This window comes from Aegilops tauschii, chromosome 5 (genome assembly GCF_002575655.3).
Source record: "Aegilops tauschii subsp. strangulata cultivar AL8/78 chromosome 5, Aet v6.0, whole genome shotgun sequence".
NCBI lineage: Eukaryota > Viridiplantae > Streptophyta > Magnoliopsida > Poales > Poaceae > Aegilops > Aegilops tauschii.
This window is the reverse complement of record NC_053039.3, coordinates 123,035,379-123,056,029: the sequence shown is the minus strand read 5'-3', so window position 1 is coordinate 123,056,029 and position 20,651 is coordinate 123,035,379. Positions and strand designations below refer to the sequence as shown.

Below are 20,651 nucleotides of genomic sequence, written 5' to 3'. Positions count from 1 at the left end.
GAAGCGAGGGAGAGAATTCCGCGAGGAGAAATATCAGCCCAACTAACCACATTAGTCAGAAAATGTTACGGGAGTAGCTGCCCTCGAGAAGCTGCGGGGACGGGAGTGTTGAAAAAAAACTGTGCATCCAACGGCCAGGGACAGCCATAATGTGAAATCGGACGGCTTCGAAGGCTGATAGCATGAGGGAGCTCGTAGGGTGCCCAGTTATAATGTTTTAAAAAGGCCAACGGCGATGACGGCGGCGAGCCGAAACATCAACGGAGTTCGAGCCCGTGCTGCTATTCGCTAAATGGGTCCATCACTGAGGGATCTAGAGGAGCGACCGTGTGTGCGTCCATCCAGTCCCAATTTGAGGCGCATAGAGGAGCGGCCGGCCGTGTGCCAGATGCGAGGCGCTGGATTGTATCGACCGGATCGAGCGGAGTAGCGGGAGCAAACCATAGCACGGCGGCCGACGATGGGCTGTAGCAGCGGCGCCTCTCCCGCGATCTTCACCTCCAGCCACGGAGCCAACCATGACTTTCCAGCTCGCCTTGCGGTCGCACCTTGCAGTCCAAGAAGAAAAGGGGTGTGGCGGCGGCAAGGACGAGAAGGTTGGCAAGGAGAAGAAGACGGCGCTGCCTCTCCCCGTGGTCACCGCCGTGCTCAAGATCGATATGCCTCGTGGCTTATGTTCCAGCGGCCGCTTAAGGAGCAGAAGGGCAGAACGCCACGTACAGGTAAATGCTTTCTTGGTGTCTCTTTCAATGTATTGTTGCTCAGCGGATTCTACCGTTCTCTGTGGTCACAGTGTGCAGGCGGGTCTTCCTGGCGTCATGGAGTCTGAGAGAGAGGAAGGAGTACATGGCGATCGTGATGTGCACTGCACACAACGGATCCTGGTCAGTATACCAGTCCATCCATCTTGCTATTTAATTTAGATGCATGCTTTGGATCTTTTAGTTTTTCAGAAAATATAATTATTCAAAGTGGCCGTATGCATCCACCTGATGCAGAGGCCGGGGTATCACCCCTTTTCCAAAAAAAAGAAAATATAATTATGAGATACCGCTGAATAATGAATACAGAGGCTCTTTGTAAGATAGAAGATGATGTTCTTCATATGCCGCCTTCATGCTTTCCTGAAAAGCATAACATATATAACTGACATCGTCGTACCTATGTGCATCTCTTTTTTAGCTAATCCTTGTTTTGCAGGCCTCAATGCGGTTCAATTCAATAAAAAGAATGGGCCCTATAGCATATTTTCAATGTGACGGAACAACATCCGAGAGGGTCAAGCGCTGGACCATAGGTGTCTATACAAGTCTGCAGATTATGTTACCCTTTGATATGATCCTCCATGGAGCGAAATTTATCGTCATGGGTGATAAAAAACAGGTTTGATCTGTGCTAATGGAGTTGCTGCTATGAGTAGTCTCTTGAGAGCTAGGTGTACGGACTTTGAGACAGATTTTTTTGCGAAAATGCTGCCTTCTGAAGGAGGTGCTCAAAGATTCATTCCTTATTTCAGAAAAATTATCATCTTACTCTGATCATGCTTTTAGTCGTTCTGCTTTAGCAGGGATGCATGTTTCCATTTGTGCAAGAAAGGTTATTTCGTTGCTCATGTCTTTTATGTGGTTGGGCTCTTTCAAGCAACCGGAAACACACATTTCAGCAGGGAATCGCTCAGCTTTCAGCAGTGATGTCCAACAAGCTATCATTACACCCAGCAAAATAGAATAGGGATGCCAAGTTGCTGATTTTCTGTCAGGTAAAACAATTGTTCATGCAAATGCATGTTCAGCTCTACTTTTTTGTTGCAATGTTGAATTCTCTTTTAATTCGGTGTTCTCCTTGCGGACGTTCTTTCCTGTGGACCATCTCAGCTTTGGATAAACATCTATTATGTTCTCTGTGGAATAAGTAATAGCCCTGCCGTGTGACTTCTCATGTGTTATTCCTTTGTCGTTATTATTATCGTAGTCTGTATGTACGAACCCAGTTTGTTGTTTGGTTTAAATATAAGACAACATGCTTTCCATACATTTTAAATTACAGAACATGTTACGCTTATGGGCTACAATATATAGGTAAAATGTGTATCCTTTGTGACAAAGATTTCTGTGAATTTTGCCATCTTTGTCCGGACTACTCTGTCATGCTAACAAAATGCAGGAAGAGTAATGCTTCGTATGATCAGCAGGCAAGCCCGCCTGAATTGGGTGCCATGTTTCCTTGCAATAAAGGACTTTCTGATACACTTGAAAAGTAGCTCACGAAATCGAAACAAGAGTTTGCTAATTGATTTATAAAGGACTTTGTGCGTTTAGAGTTTGACATTGATAGACAATGGTGGAATGACCACGATCACTCTACTTTGTTGCTTCATCTTGCAGTACCAATAACGATATGCCAAATTATTAGCATTATGATTTGGAATACAGAATTTTAGGCGCCATTTATTTCTTCTTACGTTAGTATTTGGAATAAACATTCCCTTGATTCTTAAGGTATTTAGATGAATAGTTGTTCAAATAGTATGGTCCTTCCATTTCTAGAATTATCTTTTCCTTGCATTATATTTTAGAATAAATAGCTCTTACATTTTTTTTTTGGCTAAATGGATCCTTATGCTTGTCTTATTCAGAACATCTATAGCAGTTTGTCATGAGCATATGGCATTGTGTACATACTTATCACAATATTTCCCTTTATGGTGCATCTTTAATTTAGTCCAGTTTAGTCGTCACTCGTTACATATGTTCATCTTCTTGTTCATCAGATTTGATGAGAGACTGCTGCTGCTGCGACCATTAGTGCCAGTGATTTATGTGCATGCACTGAACCAACTAAAGCTAGCATTGATTCTGTAGCTTCTTCCTAGGTAAGATTAATGTGCGCTCATCTTTGCATAATTTTTATATAGTTATAAGTTTGTAATGTACATGGCCAAGTGGGGCCAAATAGTATTTGTTGTGTCTTGGACTGTTATTTATAAAAAAATCATTTGTATTGATTTGAACCGAAAGGTCACATGTGCATTTAGGTTCCGTATATGTAGTACTTTAACTGATCTTTTTTCCTATATAAATATACAGGGCGCAAGCATTGGGAGTATCAAATGCACCAAGGGTTGAAGGAGCTCATCCATCCAGTGAGAGCATTGCAGCTTTCCACATGCCGTTGATTAATTAATCGGCTTTACTTGCATCAGATAATCAATCCTTTAATTGTATTGCCGATGTCACTTACACATATGTAACTAAGAGAAAATAGTACTTTGCAAGGATGTCACACTACAGTTATTTTGATGTGTTTTGTGAAGCTTTGTAAAGATTATTAGTATAGTGATCAGTTTCATGGATTGCCATTTGTTTCCACTTCATTTTCACGGTCACCTCTTGGCACATTCATGGTCATGAAATGCCTATGTTGTAGATTTATGATCCAATTTATGAGATGCTAGAAAAAACTTGGTAGACATGGAACTAAGAGGATGGTCAATATGACGCGGAAAATATACAAGATGATAGCTATATAAAATAATAAATATTAGTGTAGGTTCAGAAGTTCTTTCCCTGAAAATAGGAATTAGTTCTTCCATGTCTATCTATTTGTAAAATTATTATCATTTTATTGGAAAAAATAGACGGGTGCGGCAACGCGCGCCATTCATGATCTAGTCAAGTGAATTGATTGAGGACAATCAAAGGTTTAAGCTTAGGGGAGTTGATACGTATCCAACGTATCTACTTTTCCTAACGCTTTTCCTCTTGTTTTGGACTAATTTGCATGATTTAAATGAAAACTAACCCCGGACTGACGCTGTTTTCAACAGAACTACCATGGTGTTGTTTTTGTGCAGAAATAAAAGTTCTCGAAATGGAACGACACTTTGCGAGGATGTTTTATACAATAAATAAGAATTTCTGGAGTCAAGATCCACCTGAGGGGGGCGCCTGGGTGGGCACAACCCACCAGGGCGCGCCCCCCCTCCTGGCGCGCTCAGGTGGGTTGTCCCCACCTGGTGGCCCCCCAGACCTTGAAACCGACGCTATAAAATCCTATTTTCCAGAAAAAAATTAGGAAGAAAGAATTATCGTGATCTACGAGACGGAGCCCCTGTCACCTCCTGTTCTTCATCGGGAGGCTAGATCTGGAGTTCGTTTGGGGCTCCGGAGAGGGGGATCTTCGTTCTTAATCATCATCTACCCTTCTCCATCGCCAATTCCAGGATGCTCCCCACTGGGAGTGAGTAATTCCTTTGTAGGCTCGCTGGTCAGTGAGGAGTTGGATGAGATTCATCATGTAATCGAGTTAGTTTTGTTAGGTACTGATCCCTAGTATCTACTATGTTCTAAAATTGATATTGCTATGACTTTGCCATGCTTAATGCTTGTCACTTTGAGCCCAGGTGCCATGAATTCAGATCTGAACCTTTTACGTTATCATCATTATATCCATGTTCTAGATCCGATCTTGCAAGTTATAGTCACCTACTACGTGTTATGATCCGGCAACCCCGGAGTGACAATAGTCGGGACCACTCCCGGTGATTACCGTAGTTTGAGGAGTTCACGTATTCATCGTGTGTTAATGCTTTGTTCCGGTTCTCTATTAAAAGGAGCCTTTAATATCCCTTAGTTTCCAATTGGACCCCGCTGCCATGAGATGTTAGGACAAAAAATGCCATGCAAGTTCTTTCCATAAGCACGTATGACTATTTACGGAATACATGCCTACATTATATTGATGAACTGGAGCTAGTGCTGTAGCACCCTAGGTTATAACTGTCTCATGATGAATATCATCCAACAAGTCACCGATCCAATGCCTACGAATTTATCTTATATTGATCTTGCTAAGTTACTACTGCTGCTGTTACTGTTGCACTTGTTACAAAACTACTGCTATCACTGTTACTGTTACTGTTACTGTTACTGCTGTCACTATTATCAAAACTATCATATTACTTTGCCGCAGATAATTAATCTCTAGGGGGTGAATTGATAACTCAGCTGCTAATACCTTCAAATATTCTTTGGCTCCCCTTGTGTCGAATCTATAAATTTGGGTTGAATACTCTACCCTCGAAAACTGTTGCGATCCCCTATACTCGTGGGTTATCAAGAAGTTGTGAGCAAGGTGGGCGGCGGCTGGTGCATGGAGGTCAAAGAGCTCGCTTCCCGGTGAGCATGGGCGGCCTTGCTGCTCGCACGTGTCCCGTCGAGTCTGCGAGGTGGACAGGGTGCACGCGTCCCGTCGAGCCTGCGCGGCGGACTGCTCGCACGCGTCCCGTCGAGCCTACATGGCGGACTTCTTGCGCTCGTCCCATCTAATCAAACAGCTGCACGCACGCCACCGAGTGTGGTTAAATTTTGACACGGTTCATATAATACAACCGTTTGCGATATTAATGTGTCAGCTATTTGTTTCAAAAAGGACTTCGTTGGCAATTAATGTGTGCGCCTTGTCTTAAACTGGACGATTTTTTTACCACGGCATATATGTGCCATGTCATGAAACCATGCCAGGTTTCATGTTTTTTGGGTGAGTTTTTGATTTACTGGGATTTAAAAACCGAGATTCTCAATGTTTCAGGACGACGAGAAGTTTGTAATCCATTCATATTCTTTAAATCAGACCTAAACATGCACCCAATGACACATGTACGATTTCCCACCCATTTTGCTTCACTGGAGCATGTGCTTGTAGTTCAAATTTGAATTATGCACTACATTAAATGCCAAGAAAACTTAGTTAATATATACAATGGCCAAACGAACCCTGAACAGTTTCAAATTTCAGCACGACACTCCTATTATTCTATGTTGTCTGTAGAAAACAAAGTTCAAGGAGAGAAGAGGCAGCGATTATCGTTTCGCCCACAAGAGGGGCATGTTTCCCCACCGGAACCACGAGGGTTGCGACAAGCTCCGGTTTGTAAGCGGCTTATAATATAGCTTCGCCCAAATTGGACAATTATATGTACCATGTAGTGACACCATGCCAAGTTTCATGATTTCCTAGTGAGTTTTGGATTTACAGAGATTTAAAAACCGAGATTCGCAATGTTTGTGGCCAAGCCAGGACGACGAGATGGTTGAATTCATTCCCATTCGTTCCATGGGACCTAAACATGCTCCCCAAGGAAACATGTACATTTTTTCTAGCCATTTTGGTGCACTGGAGCATGTATTTGTAGTTCGGATTTGAATTATGGACATTAAATGCCTAGAAAACTCAATTAATGAATAAAAAGGTCAAACGAACCCTAAATAATTTCAAAGTTCGGCACGAATCTCCCGTTGTTCTGTGTTGCGTGTAGAAGAAAATACGAGGCTAGAAGAGGGAGCGATTATCATTTGGCCCACAAGGGGATACGTTTCCCTATCGAAACCACGAGGGTTCTTGCGACAGGCTCCGGTTTGTAAGAGTTTTGTAATAAAGCCTGGCCCAAATTGGCAATGTTTTTACCACGACATATATGTGCCATGACGTGACACCATGCCACCTTTGATGACTTTCTGGTGAGTTTTGGATTTATGGGGATTTAAAAATCGAGATTCGAAATGTTTGAGGACGAGCTAGGACGCCGGTACGGTTGTAATTCGTCCATTCCTGGCATGAGACCTAAACATGCACCCAAGGACACATGTATAATTTTTCTAGCCATTTTGGTGAACTGGAGCATGTACTTGTAGTTCAAATTTGAATTATGGACATTATATGCCTAGGAAACTCAATTAGTGTATAAAAAGGCCAAACAAACTCTCATTAAGTTTAAATTTCAGCACGGATATTCTGTCGTTCCATGTTGCCCGTAGAAGAAAATGCAAGGCGAAAAGAGGCAGTGATTACGTTTCTCCCACAAGGGGAACACGTTTCCCTATAGGAACCACGAGGCTTCTTTGAGAGAAGCTCCGGTTTGTAAGAGGTTTATAATAAAGCTTGGCCCAAATTGGACAATGTTTTTACCACGACATATATGTGTCATGATGTGACACCATGCCACCTTTGATGACTTTCTGGTGAGTTTACGATTTACAGGGATTTAAAACCGAGATTCCAAATGTTTGAGGACGAGCCAAGACGCCGGTACGGTTGTAATTCGTTCCCATTCCTGGCATGGGACCTAAGCATGCACCCAAGGACACATGTATAAATTTTCTAGCCATTTTGGTGAACTTGAGCATGTATTTGAAGTTCATATTTGAATTATGGACATTAAATGCCTAGGAAACTCAATTAGTGTATAAAAAGGCCAAACGAACCCTGAATAAGTTTAAATTTCAGCACGGATATCATGTCGTTCCATGTTGCCCGTAGAAGAAAATACAAGGCAAAAAGAGGCAGTGATTACATTTCGCCCACAAGGGGGACACGTTTCCCTATCTGAACCACGAGGCTTCTTTGATAGAAGCTCCGTTTTGTAAGAGGCTTGTAATAAAACTTGCGCCAAAATGGACGAAAAAAACTCCTCGACATATATGTGCCATATCGTGACACCATGCCAGGTTTCACGATTTTCGGGTGAGTTTTGGATTTAAGGGAATTTAAAAACCAAGATTCTTCTCACGAAATGTTTTCAAATAGCACACGGTTCACTCACGAAAGCCGTGTGCCTACCAAACAGTGGTCGATGCCCCCTTCCCCACTGCTGCGCGCGCGATCTGAGTCGTGCGTTCTGATTGGCCAGAACCCAAACCCCACTGATCGTACGTGTGCACCGTTGGACGCTCCCAGATCGAACGGAAACCCTCAGCCCTTTCGACAACACATGCAGTACATGGGTAAGCACTGTGCGCATGCGTCGTGCTAGCTCACGCCTCCTTCTCTACTACGTTTTCTAAACAGGCTACCGTTTCCTGCCTTCCTCTCATCGGTTTCCCGCCTCTTCTCCCATCGTTTTCCCGCTACCAGTGCCAGTGCTCATTGAAGGCTAGCGGCGACAAACCGACCATGTAAATATCGTACACGGTTTATAAAAGCACAAATGTGTGTGATAGGAGGGAGTAGGTCCCATATGGTGACCAGCGTGAAACGCCTTAATGGCAAGGAGGCAATTCCTATCAGCAAGGCGCGGCTTCCCATCCGCTAGCCTAGTCGAATAGAACGCAGAAGTTAAGCGTGCTCGGGCTGGAGTCGTCCAAGGATGGGTGACCCGGTGGGAAGTTGCATATCTCAAGCTTCATTTAAATGCCATGACACGGTCATTATAGAGATATAATATATCTCTATAGTGACCTATCATGGCAATTATATGAACCTTGGGATCCTTGTTTTGCTAATTTGTAGGCTATGTTTTTATTGGTTATTTTTTGCTCTAAAAAATTAAAGAATGATTGACTTGACCTGTCATGGCGATTATATAAATCTTTTTCAGGTCGCATGCAGGGTATAGGGGGCAGGGTTTTCTTATCGAGCATGTCTCCCTTGTGCGGCTTATGGACGCGACACATATCTGTGGGCTCCCCGAGGTATATATACCATCCTTTACCGACAATTATGGGGGGCACACAATCTATCCCTTTGACCCAACAACGAGAAGGGTTTGACCATGATGGTTTCCTACTAATACTAGTAAGGTACACGTGCATTGCACGCATGAGATTTGGTAACCAAACTATGAATAAATATCACACTATAACATGTAAGCTTTGAGTCATATATGCATGATGTAGATGTTCGTTTTATTCTTAAGTTCATCTCATCCAAAATCAATTAGTTTTATATAAAAAATCTATTTTAAGATTCATGGAATTGTGCATTGTAAAGCATAAAGTAAAAACAAAAAGTGACAATTCATTTAGAAAAAAAGTTTGGGCAATTAAGATATGGAAGATTCTAGAACAAAGGAGAAGTGCTTGTGTTTTGAGGTTTGTGCATTATGCTTAAGTTCCACCATGGAGTCTTCTAGATTGTACATGTGGCAGAATCTGGTAGAATGTAGATGATATCCAACGGCGAGTAGTGCTCGGATTTGCCATCTCTGTACCGCCGGATTGGCTTCATCCAACGACCAACTTTCAAAGTTATTCGCACACTATATAGGGGTATATATGTGTCCTATGCTAGACCAAATAAAGTTTCAGCGCATGCATGGGATGACCACCTCCCCCCCCCCCCCCCGCCGCCGCCTCGAAGTCAGGAAACCGGCATCATACGTATTGAACCAGGCTTGGAGTCGGGTACGGTGTTCGGTTTGTAATGTAGTTGGCGGCCCATCGAAGTTGTGCATTCAGGATTTAAACACATCACACACCACCGTACCCATACATATTTTTGGGCCGCATGCAGTGTATACGGGGTCTTCTGATCGACCACGTCTCCCTTGTGCAGTTTTTTGTGATGACACGCATATCTGTGGGCTCCCCGAGTGTATATATATCATCCCTTTGACCGATAACGAGGGGTATGTGTTGGCCATGAATGGATTCCTCCTAGTTCGTGTTAGGGCCGGTCACCGTCACATGTCGCTCAACCAAAGCTCGAGCTCATGCGTTGTCAGGATTCTCCCACATGCTCGGATTGTTGGGTTCGACCTACATCATACCCTGAGTATCTCGTCCTTAACTACCTTGCCTTCATGGTTGTTGTCTGTATCGAGAGGTAGGCACCACATCTAAATTTTACATTATTCTATATTAAAAACACACATCACCCCTTCCCAATGTACATCATTTTGGGCCGCACGCAAGAGGTGCTAGTTTTGTGGTCCCTCTCGTGCGATTTTTATGATGGTTCAATCTATTGGCCTAAGCGGTTTATCGACAACAACATTTGTTGTTTGACCAAACGATAGATTCATTGGTCCTTCTTATGGTAGGTCATGGCGACATGCATGTATGACCAAAGTATCGATCATTACGTGCATCTGCCCCGCTGACACGAAGTGGGAGGTGGTGGGCCAAGCATCCTAGCTAGATACGACATTATGTCATTATAGATATATCCAAGGGTGCTTTCGGGTTTGCGAGGCAGGTGCCACCAATGTTATGCATTGTGTATTTAAAGTTTTAAACATCACACCCAATATTCCTACATATATTTGGCCACTTCCAAGTGGTTCTTGACTTCTGGCCCCTCTCGTCGATCTTCGACGACGCGCCCAACCGTGGGCCCACGTGGTCAAAGTTGTGCATTGGAATTTTGAACATCACAGACCACCCTTTTCACTCATATATATTTGGATCACATGCTGGTGTGGCAGTCTTCTGACCCTCTCTAACGGTTTTTTTGCTGCAAAGACTCTGATGACGCTCAACGGACATGGGTATAATATCTTAACGTGTGCGATGCAAGTGCGTTGTGAATCACGACGACTGCGCAAGCGCGAGCGAAGGTGGAGGTACTGGCTCAACCGTGTGCGATGCAAGTGCGCTGTAAAATCACGACCGCGCAAGCGCGAGCAAAGGGTGGAGGTACTGGATTAACCGTGTGCGATGCAAGTGCGCTGTAAAATCACCACATGCGCAAGCTAAAGGCGGGTAAGTTTATTTGGAAATTAGGACGAACCGTGTGCGATAGACCAGCTAGCTAGAAATATAAAAACAAACTACCCTCCTTGAGCGTTGCAATAATCAGCGGTCCCACCACTTTTCTGTGTTATCATACACGTATATTGTTATTGGACCGAGCACGATCTTGGGCACTCCCGCCCCGCATCAATTCTTTTACCAAATTTTTAGTAGCCGTCGTACTTCAACCGTCGCCCACACTCCTCCATCACCGACCTTATAGTAAAATTGCAGTAGCCGAAACATTTGAACCGTCGCCCTCCCTCGTCCACTACCATCTCCACCCACCATTACTAAAAATTTCAGTAGCCGTGGTGTATCCTCAAACACCCACCCCCTCAATAGTCCCCCACCCGGCCCCCTCCCCCTCGAACCCTAGCTCGCGGCCGCCACCGGCGCCGCCGCCAACCCCTGCCGGTCTGCCCGTTCCTCCTAGCTTAGATAATAAAGTTCAGGTTACCCAGCGATTCCCATACCGTCGCCCCACTCCCTTGAGTTTTTAGATGAGTCCTGCGGTGTCCCTCCCTGCCAAATCCACATCCCCTGCTCCAGAATGCCGCAGCCTAAGCTCGACCATGTATCCCGGGGAGCCCGACGAGCGTTCGGCCAAGAAGAGTTTATCATGGCCTCTCCGGCGGACGTTGGTGAGGTGGCCGCCATTCGCCCCGACCTGTCGATCCCGGAGCAACACGTCGCCGCGGAAGCCGGCGAAGACGTTGACTACGTTGCCATGCCGAAGGCTTCATGTCAGCAGGCTAGCGTATTACTGTATCTTGGGAAAGCTGGCTACGACATCAAGCTCGTCCACAGCGATGGCTTCACGAGGGCCATGTCACAGGTTAAGTGGCCCATCCCGAACCCCTCTAGTTCAACCGTCGTTGATCTCTTCGACGGCCCTGCCACTGATCTCCTCCGCCAAGCGGTCAAGGATTTGCGATCCTTATATGCCATCGAGCCCATTTTGTCATTTCTGAAGGACACGTTCTATGGCGGCGGCTTGGGATCCTCAATTGCCAAGTCAGATCTCATCGACCACGACCACGACCACGAGGAGGGCACCCACGAAGGTTCTTCCAAGGTGAAACAGCCCATCTGTGACATCAGAGAGCACACCATGGGTCTGTGCTCTTCCAACTGGAAGGATCCCGTCCATGAAATGTGAGGCAACATCCTATCAGCAAATCTTAACTTTTCTAGCTTGCCAACCCGTACCCTTTGTTGTAGTAGCATTTGCCGTGCGGTGCTTTAACTGTGTCATGTTTAATTATTTCAGTTATGCAAAAATGTATTGTTCAATAGGGCTATGTGATGTTTAAGTATGAATTGTCCACTTCAGTTTCACGAATGGCTATATTTGGTTGTTTATAGTGAGTAGATGCCTTGTTTATCTATATTTGGTTGTTAGGTTGGTTGCAGTGAGCATTTTTTCAGTTATCGAGCAGATGCCTTGTTTATATGTCTGGTTGCAGTGAGCATTTGTCCAGTTATCAAGCAGATGCCTTGTTTATCTGTATTTGGTTGTTAGGTTGCTTTTTTTAGCATTTGTCCAGTTTTCAAGCAGATGCCTTGTTTATCTATATCTGCTTGTTACGTTGGTTGCAGTGAGCATTTGTCCAGTTTTCAAGCATATGCCATGTGTATCTGTATTTGCTTGTTAGGTTGGTTGCAGTGAGACACTTCCAGTTTTCATTGGCTATATTTGGTTATTATACTGATCATTTATGCCTTGTTTATTTTAGTCATTCACAATCTGCAAGTCAGAACTGTGCCACTCGACTGCATCAATACCAGTTTGAACGGCTATATTTGGTTCCAGTAATGCCTGGTGTAGTTAACACATGCCCTATATTTAAGTTTTACACATTTATCTAGTGTGATGTTTAAGCATTACCTACGTTCTATTCATTTTCAACAATAACAGTTTGAATTGCAATATTTGATGGCTGTTAAGCCTGCTGTCAGTAACATTGCCTTCCATTTTATATCTACTTTAACAGCATGCTGAAACCAACACATTCAAGCTATCATTTGGAGATGATTGTTTACCTTTGCTATATTTGTTTGATGTTAAGGTTGTTGTACTTATCATGCCTTTCCACTACTTATGCAGGACAACAACGGGAGTGGCCACCATTTTCCGCCGAGCTTAGCTTCATCCCTCGGCTTGTACTCCCCCCGTCGTCCCATAATGTAGTGCATATAGATCCAAGCCTGGACATTGTTAGCTTCTAATATTGACTTGTTGCTTGTAGGTACATATGCCCTTGGCAAGGATCCATGCATCAACCCTTTTTGTGTATGGGGCAATGAGATATTCATGAACAAGCATCAAGTGAGGAAACTGATAAGGATTATTAGCAAAAGATACGAATGGTGGCAAGAAAATTATTTGTTTATGCTCTATCCAACACAACAGTGAGCTGTAGGATGGTAACTACAAACTCTGCAGCCTTCTCTTTTTACTGCCCATAATGAGTTGTTAGACAACAATGTCTGAATCTTTTTCGTTCGCAGTGGTTCCCGAAGCAGTTCACTCAAGATTACCTCGCAAAGTACATGATTGGTGGACACGCAATGAAGGTTAAGTGTTTCATCCAGACTACAATGAGCATCGAGAAGTCGTAATGAAGACAGTGAAGGATGGACGGGCAGCCATCACAAGGGGTTGGCCTAGAGTAGTGCGCGCATTACGCATGGAGGAGGGCATAATATGGGCATTCCGCTTCACCTTCTCCAGCAACCGGAATGTCTTTCGCCTCTCTCTTTACAGTCTTTAGTAAAACTATGGTTCGGCATTCTTTACTTGGTGCTTCTGTAGTTCTTAAGTATATGTACTTGTGTATCGAATTATGCATTCGTGGTTGAACCTATATTTGTAATAAACATGGTTGGATATGAAATAAATGATTGCCTACTTTCAAATTCAAAACATGTCATTTTTAAATTAGGGATTAATTAAGGATTACATTGCACATGTTTGCGAAAGCGAAATGTCTGTGATAGACGTGGAGATCAGACACGTTTCTAGGAACCACTATGTGTGCGATCAATCTCCACTGCACACACGACATCCTCTTGAAAACTGTTTGTGTTAGGCCACCTTGCGCAAACGTTTACCACATAAAAACTGTGTGTGATGGACAGCCTTTGCCACACAGTTTCTTCTATGCACCGTGTGTGATGCATTCAATAACGCAAACGATAAAATTGTTGATATCGTGTGCAATGACAACGCTATCACAAATGATTTAATGGGGAAAATTGTGTGTGATGTACCTGCGAACGGAAATGTTTTCCTTGGAGCAACTATGTGGGATGTACATACAAACGGAAACGTTTAGCGGGGACTAACTGTGTGGGATGTACTTGTGACCGAAAACAATTTCGCTTGTATAATTGTATTTTTTAGCACTACTGTACGTATAACCGTATTTGAGCGCTCGTCGGTCGCACACGACCTCATTTTGCCGAGCGTGTGTGCCAGGAGGGCATATCCCCGACGGTTTCTAGGTCGTGTGGGAAGGACCCCCCTATCGCTCACACTCACTTGGCGACGGTTCCAAACGCCGTCGCGAAAAGGGGTTAAAAACTGTTTGTATAGCACCGACGCGTACCAGTGATATGTCTGCTTTTTTCTCTTTCAAGGTGATATCACTGATGCCAAGAAATTTCATTGATGCTATGCAGCTAGAGTTGGATATAAATGTCAAACAAGTGCAGTCATCAGCTTGCTCAGCTGCTTGCGCTGCAGCTCCCAGGCAGGGCTAACCTTTCTTGAACTCTGTTGAAGTGCTGTCGGTTCTGTATATTATTTTAGGTGGCATGTTTATTTACACTGGTGGTGTCCTTTGATGCCCAGTGTATGTAATCTGCTGTCTGGTTGTGCTTTTATTATCACTGGGGGCGAACTTTTATGCCCAGTGCACGTAATATGTGTAGAGGAACGTAGTAATTTCAAAAAAAATCCTACGCACACGCAAGATCATGGTGATGCATAGCAACGAGAGGGGAGAGTGTTGTCCACGTACCCTCGTAGACCGACAGCGGAAGCGTTATCACAACGCGGTTGATGTAGTCGTACGTCTTCACGATCCGACCGATCAAGTACCGAACGCACCGCACCTCCGAGTTCAGCACACGTTCAGCTCGATGACGTCCCTCAAACTCCGATCCAGCCGAGTGTTGAGGGAGAGTTTCGTCAGCACGACGGCGTGGTGACGATGATGATGTTCCACCGACGCAGGGCTTCGCCTAAGCTCCGCAACGGTATTATCGAGGTGTAATATGGTGGAGGGGGGCACCGCACACGGCTAAAATATCGTATATCAATTGTGTGTCGAGAGGTGCCCCCCTGCCCCCGTATATAAAGGAGCAAGGAGGAGAGGGCCGGCCAAGGGGAGGTGGCGCGCCCAAGGGGGGAGTCCTACTCCCACCGGGAGTAGGACTCCTCCTTTCCTTGTGGGAGTAGGAGAAGGGAAGGGGGAAGGAGAAAGAAGGAAGGGGGCGCCCCCCCTCCCTAGTCCAATTCGGACTAGCCCATGGGGAGGGGTGCGGCCACCCTTTGGGGCCTTTTTCTCCTTTCCCGTATGGCCCATTAAGGCCCAATACGAATTCCCGTAACTCTCCGGTACTCCGAAAAATACTCGAATCACTCGGAACCTTTCCGATGTCCGAATATAGTCGTCCAATTTATCGATCTTTACGTCTCGACCATTTCGAGACTCCTCGTCATATCCCCGATCTCATCCGGGACTCCGAACTCCTTCGGTACATCAAAACTCAATAAAACTGTCATCGTAACGTTAAGCGTGCGGACCCTACGGGTTCGAGAACTATGTAGACATGACCGAGACACCTCTCCGGTCAATAACCAATAGCGGGACCTGGATGCCCATATTGGCTCCCACATATTCTACGAAGATCTTTATCGGTCAGACCGCATAACAACATACGTTGTTCCCTTTGTCATCGGTATGTTACTTGCCCGAGATTCGATCGTCGGTATCTCGATACCTAGTTCAATCTCGTTACCGGCAAGTCTCTTTACTCGTTCCGTAATACATCATCCCGCAACTAACTCATTAGTCACAATGCTTGCAAGGCTTATAGTGATGTGCATTACCGAGTGGGCCCAGAGATACCTCTCCGACAATCGGAGTGACAAATCCTAATCTCGAAATACGCCAACCCAACAAGTACCTTTGGAGACACCTGTAGAGCACCATTATAATCACCCATTTACGTTGTGACGTTTGGTAGCACACAAAGTGTTCCTCCGGTAAACGGGAGTTGCATAATCTCATAGTCATAGGAACATGTATAAGTCATGAAGAAAGCAATAGCAACATACTAAACGATCGGGTGCTAAGCTAACGGAATGGGTCAAGTCAATCACGTCATTCTACCAATGAGGTGATCCCATTAATCAAATGACAACTCATGTCTATGGCTAGGAAACATAACCATCTTTGATTAACGAGCTAGTCAAGTAGAGGCGTACTAGTGACACTCTGTTTGTCTATGTATTCACACATGTATTATGTTTCCGGTTAATACAATTCTAGCATGAATAATAAACATTTATCATGATATAAGGAAATATATAATACTTTATTATTGCCTCTAGGGCATATTTCCTTCAGTCTCCCACTTGCACTAGAGTCAATAATCTAGTTCACATCGCCATGTGATTTAACATCAATAATTCACATCACCATGTGATTAACACCCATAGTTCACATCTCTATGTGACCAACACTCAAAGGGTTTACTAAGTCAATAATCTAGTTCACATCGCTATGTGATTAACACCCAAAGAGTACTAAGGTGTGATCATGTTTTGATTGTGAGATAATTTTAGTCAACGGGTCAGTCGCATTCAGATCCGTAAGTATTTTGCAAATTTCTATGTCTACAATGCTCTGCACGGAGCTACTCTAGCTAATTGCTCCCACTTTCAATATGTATCTAGACCGAGACTTAGAGTCATCTAGATTTAGTGTCAAAACTTGCATCGACGTAACCCTTTACGACGAACCTTTTGTCACTTCCATAATCAAGAAACATATCCTTATTCCACTAAGGATAACTTTGACTGCTATCCAGTGATCTACTCCTAGATCACTATTGCACTCCCTTGCCAAAATCAGTGTAGGGTATACAATAGATCTGGTACACAGCATGGCATACTTTATAGAACCTATGGCCAAGGCATAGGGAATGACTTTCATTTTCTTTCTATCTTCTGCCGTGGTCGGGCTTTGAGTCTTACTCAATTTCACACCTTGTAACACAGGCAAGAACTCTTTCTTTGACTGTTCTATTTTGAACTACTTCAAAATCTTGTTAAGGTATGTACTCATTGAAAAAACTTATCAAGCGTCTTGATCTATCTCTATAGATCTTGATGCTCAATATGTAGCAGCTTTACCGAGGTCTTTCTTTGAAAAACTCCTTTCAAACACTCTTTTATGCTTTGCAGAATAATTCTACATTATTTTCGATCAACAATATGTCATTCACATATACTTATCAGAAATGATGTAGTGCTCCCACTCACTTTCTTGTAAATACAGGCTTCACCGCAAGTCTGTATAACACTATATCCTTTGATCAACTTATCAAAGTGTATATTCCAACTCCGAGATGCTTGCACCAGTCCACAGATGGATCGCTGGAGCTTGCATATTTTGTTAGCACCTTTAGGATTGACAAAACCTTCTGGTTGCATCATATACAACTCTTCTTTAATAAATCCATTAAGGAATGCAGTTTTGTTTATCCATTTGCCAGATTTCATAAAATGCGGCAATTGCTAACATGATTCGGATAGACTTAAGCATAGATACGAGTGAGAAACTCTCATCGTAGTCAACATCTTGAACTTGTCGAAAACCCTTTTTGCGACAATTCTAGCTTTGTAGATAGTAACACTACTATCAGCGTCCGTCTTCCTCTTGATGATCCATTTATTCTCAATTGCTTGCCGATCATCGGGCAAGTCAACCAAAGTCCACACTTTGTTCTCATACATGGATCTCATCTCAGATTTCATGGCCTCAAGCCATTTTGCGGAATCTGGGCTCACCATCGCTTCTTCATAGTTCGTAGGTTCGTCATGGTCTAGTAAGATAACCTCCAGAACAGGATTACCGTACCACTCTGGTGCGGATCTTACTCTGGTTGACCTACGAGGTTCAGTAATAACTTGATCTGAAGTTCCATGATCATCATCATTAACTTCCTCACTAATTGGTGTAGGAGTCACAGGAACAGATTTCTGTGATGAACTACTTTCCAATAAGGGAGCAGGTACAGTTACCTCATCAAGTTCTACTTTCCTCCCACTCACTTCTTTCGAGAGAAACTCCTTCTCTAGAAAGGATCCATTCTTAGCAACGAATGTCTTGCCTTCGGATCTGTGATAGAAGGTGTACCCAACTGTCTCCTTTGGGTATCCTATGAAGACACATTTTTCCGATTTGGGTTTGAGCTTATCAGGATGAAAACTTTTTCACATAAGCATCGCAACCCCAAACTTTAAGAAATGACAACTTTGGTTTCTTGCCAAACCACAGTTCATAAGGCGTCGTCTCAACGGATTTTGATGGTGCCCTATTTAACGTGAATGTAGCTGTCTCTAATGCATAACCCCAAAATGATAGTGGTAAATTGGTAAGAGACATCATAGATTGTACTATATCCAATAAAGTACGGTTATGACGTTCGGACACACCATTATGCTGTGGTGTTCCAGGTGGCATGAATTTGTGAAACTATTCCACATTGTTTTAATTGAAGACCAAACTCGTAACTCAAATATTTGTCTCCGCGATCAGATCGTAGAAACTTTATTTTCTTGTTACGATGATTTTCTACTTCACTCTGAAATTATATGAACTTTTGCTAATGTTTCAGACTTATGTTTCATCAAGTAGATATACCCATATCTGCTCGAATCATCTGTGAAGGTGAGAAAATAACGATATCCGCCACGAGCCTCAATATTCATTGGACCACATACATTTGTATGTATGAAAAATCTGTTGCACTCTCCATAGTTCCGGAGAACGGCGTTTTAGTCATTTTGCCCATGAGGCATGGTTCGCAAGCATCAAGTGATTCATAATCAATTGATTCCAAAATCCCATCAGTATGGAGTTTCTTCATGCGCTTTACACCAATATGACCTAAACGGCAGTGCCACAAATAAGTTGCACTATCATTATTAACTTTGCATCTTTTGGCTTCAATATTATGAATATGTGCATCACTACGATCGAGATCCAACAAACCAATTTCGTTGGTGTGTATGACCATAGAAGGTTTTTATTCATGTAAACAGAACAACAATTGTTCTCTAACTTAAATGAATAACCGTATTGCAATAAACATGATCAAATCATATTCATGCTCAACGCAAACACCAAATAACACTTATTTAGTTTCAACACTAATCCCAAAAGTACAGGGAGTGTGCGATGATGATCATATCAATCTTGGAACTACTTCCAACACACATCGTCACCTCGCCTTTTTACTAGTCTCTGTTTATTCTGCAACTCCCGTTTCGAGTTACTACTCTTAGCAACTGAACCAGTATCAAATACCGAGGGGTTGCTATAAACACTAGTAAGTACACATCAATAACATGTATATCCAATATACCTTTGTTCACTTTGCCATCCTTCTTATCCACCAAATACTTGGGGCAGTTCCGCTTCCAGTGACCAGTCCCTTTGCAGTAGAAGCACTTAGTCTCAGGCTTAGGTACAGACTTGGGCTTCTTCACTTGAGTAGCAACTTTCTTGCCGTTCTTTTGAAGTTCCCCTTCTATCCTTTGCCCTTTTCTTGAAACTAGTGGTCTTGTTAACCATCAACACTTGATGCTCTTTCTTGATTTCTACCTTCATCGATTTCAGCATCGCGAAGAGCTCGGGAATTACTTTCGTCATCCCTTACATACTATAGTTCATCACGAAGTTCTACTAACTTGGTGATGGTGACTAGAGAATTCTGTCAATCACTATTTTATCTGGAAGATTAACTCCCACTTGATTCAAGCGATTGTAGTACCCAGACAATCTGAGCACATGCTCACTCGTTGAGCGATTCTCCTCCATCTTTTAGCTATAGAACTTGTTGGAGACTTCATATCTCTCAACTCGGGTATTTGCTTGAAATATTAACTTCAACTCCTGGAACATCTCATATGGTCCATGACGTTCAAAACGTCTTTGAAGTCCCGATTCTAAGCCGTTAAGCATGGTGCACTAAACTATCAAGTAGTCATCATATTGAGCTAGCCAAACGTTCATAACGTCTGTATCTGCTCCTGCAATACGTCTATCACTTAGCGGTGCATCAAGGACATAATTTTTCTGTGCAGCAATGAGGATAATCCTCAGATCACGGACCCAATCCGCATCTTTGCTACTAACATCTTTCAACATAATTTTTCTCTAGGAACATATCAAAAATAAATACAGGGAAGCAACAACGCGAGCTATTGATCTACAACATAATTTGCAAAAATACTATCAGGACTAAGTTCATGATAAATTTAAGTTCAATTAATCATATTACTTAAGAACTCCCACTTAGATAGACATCCCTCTAATCATCTAAGTGATCACGTGATCCATATCAACTAAACCATGTCCGATCATCACGTGAGATGGAGTAGTTTCAATGGTGAACATCACTATGTTGATCATATCTACTATATGATTCACGCTCGACCTTTCGGTCTCTGTGTTCCGAGGCCATATCTGCATATGCTAGGCTTGTCAAGTTTAACCTGAGTATTCCGCATGTGCAACTGTTTTGCACCCGTTGTATTTGAACGTAGAGCCTATCACACCCGATCATCACGTGGTGTCTCAGCACGAAGAACTTTCGCAACGGTGCATACTCAGGGAGAACACTTTTATCTTGAAATTTTAGTGAGAGATCATCTTATAATGCTACCGTCAATCAAAGCAAGATAAGATGCATAAAGGATTAACATCACATGTGTTGAGGATATAGACCTGGGAGTCACCCGCCAGGAGGGCCGGGTTACACTAAGGGTCATTGCCAGAAGCCCGGAGCTAAGTTTCAAGATAATGGGCCAGAGATGGGCTGAGACCCGGCGATGGCTTA

At 43.4% G+C, this 20,651-nt stretch overlaps 1 long non-coding RNA gene across 1 annotated transcript; it reads left to right on the top strand.

Moving 5' to 3' along the window:
• Positions 1-230: 230 nt before the first annotated feature.
• LOC109761042 (uncharacterized) lies at positions 231-3,297 on the top strand. The gene is made up of 5 exons (XR_005755581.3): positions 231-722; positions 794-884; positions 1,201-1,759; positions 2,771-2,872; positions 3,087-3,297. It is a non-coding gene; the product is annotated as an uncharacterized lncRNA (long non-coding RNA).
• The last annotated feature ends 17,354 nt before the right edge of the window (positions 3,298-20,651 follow it).